We start from the raw sequence: 12,516 nt of genomic DNA, 5'->3' as shown, positions 1-12,516 counted from the left end.
GCATTGAATTGGATCGTCCATGCCCCGCATTGGATTGGATCGCAGAATCGATCATTGTTGACACCACTAGTAGTTCTTACATGTAGGCCTAATCTAAGACTAGTTTATTATGCCTTCAAGACAACATAGTTAAGCATGTAAGTTCATACACACAGTGTTTCTGTTAACAATGTCCCATTTGTTTGTTGCCTTAAGTGAGTGGATGTAACATAACACGATGTTGACGGATCATTCAAACCTTGAATACGTTTAAAATTACACTATTCTCCAAAATAGGATTGCCTTATCTCATCATATCTGCCAGAGGGATGAAAAAACCATGTTATTGCCAACAGATGACGAGGATGCAGTTCGCCAAGTTTTGCCTGGTGCAAGTATCCACCACAGGCCCTGAGAGGTTGATGTGATGTAATACATGGACATCAAGGTTGACTTTCATTGAGGAAATGTAATGCCGTTTTGATAACTTATAGTTGAGACAGGCCAATACTTTTCACAGACCGGAGTTTAATGAAGTTCTCAATTTATTATTCATCAAGTTCTTATTTTATTTATATTCTTGGGATGGTGGCGGACCCTGATGCGACTACACCTGCTCCTGCTATAGTTACGCCCATGGTGGTGGAGGAGGCGGTAAACATCTGTCAGCAGCAGTCAGCAGGTCCTCGTCCAAGCGTCACTTCAACGAAAAGGTAAATTTAAAAAATAAATAAATTATTGTTTATTTATTAACATATAAGCTACTGCATGACGTACAGATATGAATAGTAAGTCAAAAAGTCAGCAATCTCTCAGCAATACAGACTCTTAGAGGAAAGTGTTGAATATGTTTATCAGCACAAATGAGTCATCTAAATGAGTCATCAGGCACAATGATCCTATAGATTGCTCATGGTATACTGCATTGAAACTTTCTCCATTCTGTATTCAAGGTCACCTTGTGCATCACTGTTCAGTGATGGAGCTCTCGTGATTAATTGACACCCAGAGCCAGAGTCTCTTCACTTCACCTGCAAAGAGAGACTCAGAGTTTTTTGTACCGAGTTCATCCCTGTAGGAGAGATCGACAACCCTCCCACCTTACTGTTGTCTTTTACCCCTGCACTTAAAGCATTATCACATGGTAGGCCTAAGACTACCCTACAAAGGCAAAGTGCAGTAAACATACCAATAGGAAATTGAGAAAAGACATTAAAGTAGGCTATTGGTATTAGGTTGGATATTTAAGTTACTTCAAATTTCATATAGGAATATCTCTGAAATTGGACACATTTGGCTTTTTTTTAATTTATTTTTTTTACAAAAAACAGGTGGTGTAATGAAGTATATGTAGTTACTGTTCTGCCTTTGTAGGGCAGAATAGTTATACTACACACGTGCAATTTTAAAAACAACAGCTATGTTGTGTTAACACTTTACTACATTTACTACATTTATATAGTGTGTAGACCAAGGCTTTCCGGTTCAACTCCCAACATCATCAGGTGGCGCGGGGGCATTGAATAACCAGTAACCTGCTTGGTGACTGAGGTATTCTTAGTTAGCATGGTACCATCCATGGTACTGGCGCCAGTTAGGCTGCCAATTTACATGGACGAGACATAAATCAATTTATTGTGTTCGCGGTGTGCTGTGGTGTGTTGAAATAGGAGTTTCCCAATGGGCTCTCCTAAACTTCCATGAAGGACACCCTCTGACCTGTAGTAGCACAAAATTACCACATGAGGGAGCAAGTTCACCAGAAGAGAATACTTCTCTGCTCTTCCCCCACTGACCTCCTCCAGAGGGCAACACAGTAGCATGTCCGCCAAACTTGGTCAACTGAAACTGCCCCATCAAATATTTGTACGCATATATCTGAACCCAGAGCCAGCATCTTTTTTTGTTTTTTAAAGATTAATTGAATTTGTACACTTTGAATTCCCTGGTGCCATTCAAATTTCACATCGGGACCTGATACCTGGTTAATGCCCCTGCCTGGTGTCTTTGGGGTACAAGAAACCCGATCGGTGACCAAGGCCCCGGTAATAGAAGCCCACGTATTGATTGTAGACTCTGCAAATGGGGCTGCTGCAGTGAATTCGTACGCTTGAGAGTACAGAGTATTGATCCTCCCCCCCAATTCATGGACACGTAAACTGCTGCCGTTGGGCTGAAATATGGGACTATCCTGCCCGTCTAGTTTTCCTCCCATTTCTCATTGCTGTTTAAAATAGTTGACCTCTGAGTTTCTTTTGTGCTCAATATGCGCTAAGTGAGAAGTCCTGCATGCCTGTACATTTTTGCAGTCATTTATCAAAGCCTGAGGCTCTTGGCCATTCTCTAAGGTCAAGCAGTGCTGATTAGGGTTTTACTGCTCCACCAATAACCATCGACAGCAGACCCTTCACGTAGGCCTACTCTTGAAATAGTGGAAAAAAGGAGGGAAGACACACTTATGAGTCCCTCTCAGCGTGAAATCTCACAGGATAGAGAAGAGAAGTGAAGACTCTCTCTCTCTCTCTCTCTCTCTCTCTCTCTCTCTCTCTCTCTCTCTCTCTCTCTCTCTCTCTCTCTCACGCCCAACACCTTCCTGGGTTACACAGTTGGAAACAGCCAGTTAAAGAATTAAATAATGGGCTGTGTGTTTGTGCGTGCAAGCGAGCGAGCGAGAGAGAGAGAGAGAGAGAGAGAGAGAGAGAGAGAGAGAGAGAGAGAGAGAGAGAGAGTAACAGAGACAGACAGAGAGAGAGAGAAAAACAGAAAGTGTATGTGAGAGTGTGTGTATGTGAGTGGGTGGGTTCTTGCAAGTTATGTGCCTGTGTCTGCACATCTTGTATTCACACCTGTGTGTGTGTGTACGTGTGTGTGTGCGTGTTTGTGTGTGGGTGAACGCGTGTGTTTGCATGTGTGCTCGCGTGTGTCAAGCTTGTGTGCGTGTGAGTGTGTCAAGAGAGAGAGAGAGAGAGAGAGAGTGTGTGTGTGTGTGTGTGTGTGTGTGTGTGTGTGTGTGTGTGTGTGCGCGTGTGTGCGCGTGTTCGTGTGCCTGTGTGTACGTGTGCGTGTGTGTGTGTCAAACGTATGTGCCAGTGAGTGTGTTTTTGGATGTGTGTGTGCGTGCCGGTGAGTGTGTGTGTGTGCTTCTGTCTGTCTGTCAGTCTGTCGCCATGTTAATATTTGATAGCCCCCCTCCCTGGTGTGTGTCCTCCCTCCCTCCTCACACATAAGCCCAGGCAGCTCCACAGCTCTTTACAGTGTGTTGCTCATTTCCCACTGTAATTTAATGACAATGAATATTTCAACACGCCTTCACCTTGTTTGCTGAGAAGGCCATCTCTGAGTGAAATCTGACAGAAGGTGGAGAGGAGGACGAGGAGTAAGAGGAGTAAAGATAAGATGAGAGTGGAAAAAGAGAAGAGGCGGGAGAAGAGGAAAAGAGGAGAGGAGAGAAGAGAGGAAAAGAGGAGAGGAGAGAAGAGGGGAATAGAGGAGAGAAGAGAGGATAGACGAGAAGAGAAGAGAGAAAAAGAGTGAAATAGTGGAAAAAAGGAGGGAAGACACACTTATGAGTCCCTCTCAGCGTGAAATCTCACAGGATAGAGAAGAGAAGCGAAGACTCTCTCTCTCTCTCTCTCTCTCTCTCTCTCTCTCTCTCTCTCTCTCTCTCTCTCTCTCTCTCTCTCTCTCTCTCTTGTTTCCTGGTCCTCTTCGGCTGCTTCTCCTCCCCCCTTGGTGGCTCCCACTGCCACACAGCATACACACACACATGGGTGCACACATACACACACATACACACATGGGAACACATACATGTATTTAACACACACACACACACACACACACACACACACACACACACACACACACACACACACACACACACACACACACACACACACACACACACACACACAGGCGTTACGTAATAGCATAGAGCAGCAGTGAGTTAGGCATCAAGTGCTAAACAGGTCAGTACAATTAAGGCCATCACCCACTGAAAGAAGAGAGCCGTCCACTGGATAACCATGCGGCCCTCTACATGCCTTCGGTTGTGTTGTGGTTATTATGGGAAACATTTCCATTGCCCTAACCAGTGTGGTGCAACATATCCTCACAGAATGTGTTGTGCTGTGATTCTGAGGCATAGCCGCCATCGTTCGGTGCAGCACGGTGCAGGATCTGTGGTGGTTATTGTGGGCTTCAAGGTACAGATCGGATTGACAGCGATTAAACTCAACTGTTAGCAGTACTATACATTAAAAGCACATTGCTATTTTCATGACATTGCATTACAGCCATAATTAGTATAATTAATTAAATGACTGATAAGTCATGGTCACTAAAATATTGATTAGTAGTAGTAAACAGCACGGTGTGAGGTCTGACTGGAAGAGCCATCCACTGGATAGCCATGCAGGCTAGATGCCTTTGGCTGCGTTGTGGTTATTCTAATCTAAAGCATTGCTATTATTGTTGCAGTTTAGCAACCTCTAGATATGTTGTGGTTGTTGTAGCCTTTTGGCACAGATTGGATAGCCGGTGATCCAACAATTCACTGCTAAAACACACTGTACTACAGTACATCAGAACCACTTTACTATGACATTGCATAGTCTTAACCCCTTAAGGCGCGGCTTTATAAATTCATTGTTACCAGTATGGTAATGAGCAAGTCGTGGTGCATTACTAAAGGGCCTGTGTTGTGTCATAGTATTGTAGTGCTATGCTAGTTACATTTCAATGTCTATTACAGCGTGCCTCAGGAGGTACGGCGCGCATTAAGGGGCTACGTAATAGGTTACCATTTCATTGCTGTGATTTTGGTAGTAGCAGGCTTGCAACAGAGGCTCTGCATGAAATGGATAGAGCTTTTCCTATGATCTGTTGTGGTTGTTTTAGATATGATCGCCAGTGAACTGAGTGTTTGCTAAAAAAAAAAACCTACTCCAGATCAGAACATGATTGCTATGCCTATGCCTTTATAGAAAGCGGTCAGCACTTCAATGCAATTTTCTATTCAACCAACGTTTTGAAAACCTGACCCTGATGAAAATGTAAGATGAAACAGTTTAATAAAATATTGCATTGAAGTTATGAGTGTGGCACGACAGCTGTTTTCCCATGACTAGCATTTTGGTAACAACAAGCGTAATAGAGGCTTTGCATGCAGCGCCCAAACCATTGCCATTGCCTAACCAGTTCAATGCTGTGCATCCCTTCAGCTTTTACATCAGACTGTTTGTCAGTGATTCCCCTTTTGTCATAATGATTACATGGCACAGTTCACAGTGCAACACATCAACACTGCAACCTGCATTTAACTCATCACACACATGAGCGGAGAGCTGGCATGGCATGGCATCCATGTGTGTGTGCAGGGAATCCAACAGGGAGGGACAAAGGGGTTATTTGCCCTGAGCCCAGGTAGAGAGGGGGCCCAAACTTGGGCTCCCATTACATTGTTTCGATGGAGGGCCCTTTCAGATGACTTTTCCTGGGCCCAGCAAGAACTGTCTGCAGCCCTGTCACCATCATACTCAGCTGGTCACAAGTCTGCAAGCTATCTTAACTGCCTGGCTGATATAGACTTCCTAACACTTTTGAACAAGGGTTGTGGGGGGCATAATCGCAAGCACTCCACATATGATGTATTTGTGCACATACATGTGTAATGCTGCTGTTTTTATTCTGAAAAAATGCATACTTATATTCATCTTCAATGTTTACTACTGTAGAATTTCCAAGACATCCAACACAGTGATATAATATTCTGCTGGAATATGATGGCGCTACGCAGTTGCAAGAATGTACTGTAACTTTCTCAAACTTCTATTTTAACCAGTGTCACTGACATTGCTTAGACCACTCGGATGGATAGACTAAGAATCCATATTTCCAACGAGGAACACTGTCTAGTGTTTCATGTCCACTTGAAGAAAACCACCCTGGCCATGTCTCCCAGTCCCACTGGCCCACTGGCACCCCACCACCACTGCCTCCCACTGCATGCAAGGCTACTGCCTTTGAGCCTGGTGGAACTCTCATTTGATCAAGGCTTTTTTGCCATACAGCATGATCATTTGTATTTGAAGTAGTTGTGTTGCATGTGAAAAATCAAAGGCTCAAATGCAGTAACCTTGAATGGAAATGGTAGCCAACATAGACCATGGAAGTGGGGGGTTGCAGGGGGCAGGTGGGCCATGGCCAGTGTAACGGTAAGTAGATACAGCTTTGGTTGTCATAGAAACCTTAAAGGTGTTATATATACATGCTCGAGGTCAAGGGGCACTAACTGACATAAACTGAATTAGAGGGCTGTAAACGAGGTCCTGTGGATATTCTGAATGTACTATACTATTAGCAGTAAGAGCAATATTTCAAACAAACGTATAGCCTTAATCCCTTGTGACATATCTGGGCCATTTTCTAACTGCTTACCATCAATCTCCTACAGTACATAAACAGTAACACAGTAACCTTTAACAGAAGTCATTAGCCTGTGACATCTTTATGTATAAAACGTAGCCTATTATTGTAATCATCATGCACTATGGCGTAGTCGGCAGGAGTCAGCTACTTGTAGCATACCACACACTTCTATTACCAGTGGCTATTTCCCAACCCCCATAGCACAGGATGCTTGTTCTGCAGACTGTGGTGTGTGTGTGTGTGTGTGTGTGTGTGTGTGTGTGTGTGTGTGTGTGTGTGTGTGTGTGTGTGTGTGTGTGTGTGTGTGTGTGTGTGTGTGTGTGTGTGTGTGTGTGTGTGTGTGTGTGTGTGTGTGTGTTGGGGGGGGGGTGTATTCGGAGGTTTAAAAACAGCTGACTGTCACAAATATGTAATGTATGAGCTTTCCCTCTCTGGCCAATCATGCATGGCAGCCAGTCATGCAGCGCCATTGTTTCTAGCTGCTAATATGCTTCTCCTGCATTGCCCCTATATTTTCTTTGTTGTTGGTCATAAATCATCCAGAAGAAAGACGTCCATCTTTTGAGTTGTCATGTTCGCCTGTCTAACCATCAGGACTGTCCTTTAAGCTGGGCTCAAATTGCACGACTTAAAAATCGTATCGTATCTTTGCCTCACACATATTAAGAATCAGTCCTGGGGAGTAACGTCCTCGTTCTTTGGTTTTAGTAAACGCACACCATGTGCGCATGGTGGTCAATAGTAAACTTTATGGAAAAACAATCGTCGTTGCACTCTCAGAACTTCATGCAGTACGTTAAATGAGACACAACAATTGTTTTTTCATAGAGTAACATTCCCTACCAATTGTCATGGGGGGTTCGGCTGAGAATTGGGTCAGTAGTCGTGCAGCCCAGCACAGCCTCTTTGTGCAGATGTTGAGGCGCTTTATTTGAGGCTCTTTGCACACTTTGCTGGAAAGACTCAACTACATTATAACACCATTGGTAATGACATTACCGAGTGCACAGATTAAGACTTTGTCATTACAATTCTGAGGACAATAAGGTTATAACATAGGCTCTGCACAAAGGGGTTACGTCTGGTCTAAAGTGTTAAGGCGCAAACAATTGGATTTCTTCTTGGATCTTGATGCTCCTCAGTTGAGGACAAAACATATTTCAAGCTCTGACTTACTTCAAAAAGATCTCCAATTCCTTACATCTACGTATACTCTTCTGGTCTAAGCCCTCATATACTATACTGTACTTGCTGGCTTGGATGGTGCAGTGGCTGGATGTGGGCATGGTGTGTGTGTGTGTGTGTGTGTGTGTGTGTGTGTGTGTGTGTGTGTGTGTGTGTGTGTGTGTGTGTGTGTGTGTGTGTGTGTGTGTGTCTGTGTCTGTGTCTGTGTGTGTGTCTGTGTCTGTGTCTGTGTCTGTGTCTGTGTCTGTGTCTGTGTTTGTGTGTGAGTATATACAGTATGCATGCTTGCTGGGCCCCTCATGTGGATGTAATTAAGTGTGCACTTCATTTGGAGCGCCATGCAGAGAGTGACACTGGAGGGACAGTCTCTCTCTCTCTCTCTCTCTCTCTCTCTCTCTCTCTCTCTCTCTCTCTCTCTCTCTCTCGCTGTGAGTGTGAGTGTGTGTGTGTGTGAGAGAGAGAGAGAGAGAGAGAGAGAGAGAGAGAGAGACAGAGACAGAGAGAGAGAGAGAAAGAAAGAAAGAAAGACACAGACAGACATACAGACAGGCAGGCAGGCAGACAGAGAGAATTATATGCACATATGAGAGGCAGGCATGTGAATCCACATATGTGTATGTATGTACGCATGTGCATGTGCAAGAGGAAAACGTGTGTGTGTGTGCATGTGTTAGTGCATGTGTGATTGCGCCTCTGTGCCCACGTGTGTATGTGCTATAAGTGTACTTCTGTATGTGTGAGTCTGTTGCCCTGGTATGGTGTGTGTGTGTGTGTGTGTGTGTGTGTGTGTGTGTGTGTGTGTGTGTGTGTGTGTGTGTCTGTGTGTGTGTGTGTGTGTGTTTGTGTGTGTGTGTGTGTGTGTTTGCGTGTGTGCGTGTGTTTGTGTGTGTGTGTGTTTGTGTGTGTGTGTGTGTCTGAGTTCCTGTTGGCCTGGTATGTTGCGTTATGTGTGGTGTGTGGGTGTGTTGTATCAGCTGCAGGTTGGATCTCTCTCTCTCTCTCTCTCTCTCTCTCTCTCTCTCTCTCTCTCTCTCTCTCTCTCTCTCTCTCTCTCTCTCTCTCTCTCTCTCTCTCTCTCTCTCTCTCTCTCTCTCTCTGCTTCCTCCCCCTCACCTTGGGGAATAGGAATGTGTTCATCATTTGGAATTGCTTTATTGCTGCACCATTGCTCTGTGGTGAGCTGTAGAGTAGTGGGCATGATGGGTAGAAGAGGAGCAGGAGGAGGAGGAGGAGGAGGAGGAAGACAGTAGGAGAGGTGGAGGTGGATGGGTTGGTGGGAAAGGAGGAGAGGAGGAGGAGGAGGAGGAGGAAGTGAATGAGATAGAGAAGAGAGAGAGGAGGTGAGGTGTAGAGGAGGAAGAGGAAGAAGAGAGGAGGAGGCGGAGGAGGAAGAGAAAGGGAGATGGAGGAGGAAGAGAGGAGGGTGATGGGTGGATGAGGGTGAGGATGTGGAAGAAGAGAAAGTGGGGAGGAGGAGGTAGGTGGGTGAAGAAGAGAGGAGGAGCTAGATGGGGAGAAGAGGAGGCGGATGCTGGATGAGGAAGAGAGGAGGTGATGGGCGGTTCGGTGGGTGAGTGAGAGAGTGGTAAGCTCATGGCTCTGTACAATTACAGGGGCACTGATGCAGAGGAGCTCTGAGGCCCCCCATCAATCTGGGCACAGTTGGTATAGTCCTCCATCTTAAAGGCAAAGTCTATTCTGTGCTACTGCTGCTGTTACTGTCTGTACTGAGCACATATGGCTCGGTAAGGGTTTTTTTTTACAGCCACATAACTGTTTGTGTTAAAGGCAGCCTCATGCAGAATTCACACCATCACTGCTGACAACCTCAACTCCCACTCATCCTTATTTTACCTCCCCCTCATCTTTTCCCCTCTCTTTCCTCTCCTCTTTCCTCTGCTACCTTTCCTCTCCTCTTCTTCTCTCTTGCTCTAGTATGTTCTTCTTGTCTCTCTTCTGCTCCCATGTGTTGTATCCTCTCCTCTCTGCTCTCCTATTTTCTCTCCTCTCTATTTTTCTCCTCTCCTCTCCTCTCCTCTCCTCTCCTCTCCTCTCCTCTCCTCTCCTCTCCTCTCCTCTCCTCTCCTCTCCTCTCCTATTGTCTCTTATTGAATCCTCTCTTCTCCTCTTGTCTTTTCTGGACTCCTCTCCTCTTCTCTACTCTCCTCTCCTCTCTGAGTGGTATCCTCTCCTCTCCTCTCCTCTCCTCTCCTCTCCTCTCCTCTCCTCTCCTCTCCTCTTCTCTACTCTCCTCTCCTCTCTGAGTGGTATCCTCTCCTCTCCTCTCCTCTCCTCTCCTCTCCTCTCCTCTCCTCTCCTCTCCTTTCCTCTCCTTTCCTCTCCTCTCCTCTCCTCTCCTTCTCCATCCTTCTTCTCCTCTGAACTCTTGTTCCCTCCTCTATTCCCAGGGTGGCAATAGGCTGCGACTGAGTGACTTGTTTACTGTTCCGGAGAGCAGATCGAGTGAAAAGCAAAATGTGAGGCTAAGATGACAGTGGCGGCACTAAAAATAGCCCAGCTTCCTACTTACCATGTCTTTCCCCTTTGCCAACTTTCAACTTTCCACTTCCTTCCTGTCTTTATCAATCTGTCTCCTCTCTCTGTCCTCAAATGTTATTGATTTATTTATTTGTTTTGCCACATAAACACAGCTATTATCTTTGTTGTAGAGGCGGCAGGACTGGTATGTGAACACACGTGACAAATGGCTGACACAGGCAATATTGAGTGAGTTCCTCTGACGCTCTCTCCCCGATTTGACTTTTCAGATGGCGATTATTACATCATAATCACGTCAAACAATGAGAGGCAGTGGTGGAAGCAAGCAAGCGAGAGAGCATGAGAGAGAGAGCAAGAGAGAGAGAGAGCACATCAGAGAAGCCCCCCCCCTACCTCCTCCCCTCCTCTCGCAGCGATGGCCACATGACAACAACAAGCAGCGCTATTGCCACGGCAACTACTGCACCATTGCTAAGGCAACAGCTGCAGAATACCACGGCAACCAGAGAGGCTCTCTCCTGTGCCCTGCTCGCCTCCTCTACTCTAACGTCTCATTTATTCAGCTAGAACTGTTCTCTCTTTCTATTTCCCTAGCTGTGACAGTTCGTTACATTCCCATTGCTTTATATTATGTGTCTCTGTGAGCCTCTGATGCATACATAATCCTCACTTCTATCCTCCACTCACACATCTTCCCTCGCTCGAATTCCCTCTGTCTTCTCCTCCCTCCCTCCCTCTCTCTCTGCTCTCTGCTTTCTCTCTCTCTCTCTCTCTCTCTCTCTCTCTCTCTCTCTCTCTCTCTCTCTCTCTCTCTCTCTCTCTCTCTCATCCCCTCCCTCCATGCTTCTGTGCCTGTGTCTGTGTGCTTGTTCAACATCTCATCCTCCATGCGTGGCTGCTGAGCGAATCCTCTCCTCCTCATACCATCATCATCATCTCTCCTCTCCTCTCTCTACCTTACTTTCTCCACCTCTCCCCATCCATCCTTTCTTTTTATCCTCCCTGTTTGTTCAGTCATTGTCCGTCTCATCACCTCCTCCAGCCCTGCACTGTGTGTGTGTCTGTGTGTGTGTGTGTGTGTGTGTCTTTCTCTCCATTTCTTTCTCTCGCTGTGTGTGTATCTCTCTCTAGCTCGTATTCCCCTCTGCATCCTATAGATTCTCAAAGCCCACCCTCTTCTCTGCACTCTCCCTCTCCCTCTCTCTCCCTCTCTCTCCCTCCTCTCTGTGTTTCTCTCTCTCTTGCGCGCACGCTTGCTTTCTCACTCGCTTTCTTAGAGTCCCTCCCACTTTGCTCTTTACAATTCCCCCCCTCCCCTCCCTCACGCCATCCGCTCGCTCCCTCGCTCGCTGGCTCAGTCAGTCAAAAAACACACGGATACGCGGAAGCTGTGAAACAGGGGGAACGGCAGGGAGCGTGAGAGAGAGAGAGGGAGAGAGAGTGAGTTACAGCACACGAGTGTGTGTGTGTGTGTGAAAGAGAGAGAGAGAGGGAGAGAGGGGAAGAAAGAGAGGGTGGCTGGTGAGAGGGGGAGAGTGGCGAGAGGGGAGAGGGGGTCTCGGCCCTCTGTCGTGGGGGGGTTGGGAGTCGAGTCGCACCCCACCTGTTTGGTTCCACTACCATGGACTGTCTCTGCATTGTGACCACTAAGGTAAGGCGAACACCTTTCCTTCACTTCACTCTGCTCTGCTCATGTGCACTGTGGATGCAAGAGAGGGGGGGGCTGCAAAAGTCTGTAGGTACCGTAGAGGGCAACTTGAGAGAGTGACAGAGAGAGAGAGTGCGAGAGAGAGATGAGTGTGAGAAAGAGGGATGAGTGAGACAGAGGGGGTAAGAATGGTACTGATGGAGATCATGGGGTTAAGGATGAACTCGTTGCTCTCTGTCTTTTTTTCTCTTCTTCTTCTGTTTTTTTTTCTTTGTCTGTTCCTCTGTCTGTCTTTGGCGACCGAGTGAGTGAGTGAGTGAGTGAGTGAGTGGGGACTGCTAGCAGAGTCAGGTGTGTATTGTAAGACTCCAAGCTACTTTGATGTGGGCAGCGTGAGACACAGCTTTACTTCTGACGCTGCTTTACACAGGCACACGTCCCAACCGTCCCCCTAACACCCCCCCCCCCTCTCTTCTCTTCTCTTCATCTTTTCTCTCTCTTTACCTCTTCTCTCTCTCTCTCTCTCTGTCCCTGCCGTGCTGTGCTGTCCCTTCTTCACACAGAGTCTAATTAGAGGTTTCAGATGTGTCTAAAGACCGGTTTGGCTGTGTTAAAGAGAGGGGGAAGAGGAGGGGGGGTCGCGTCTGTGGGGGTTTTCTTCAGCTCCTCTCTCTCTGCTGTGTTTCTCTGCTCTTCTCTGTTTCGATAGATTCAGCTTTTTCACCCACACTCCCGCATGCAATCTGGTGTCTTACGGAAAGAGAGAAAGAGAAGAA

The sequence above is a fragment of the Engraulis encrasicolus genome, chromosome 7 (genome assembly GCF_034702125.1).
Source record: "Engraulis encrasicolus isolate BLACKSEA-1 chromosome 7, IST_EnEncr_1.0, whole genome shotgun sequence".
NCBI classification, from domain to species: domain Eukaryota; kingdom Metazoa; phylum Chordata; class Actinopteri; order Clupeiformes; family Engraulidae; genus Engraulis; species Engraulis encrasicolus.
This window is presented reverse-complemented; position numbering follows the sequence as displayed.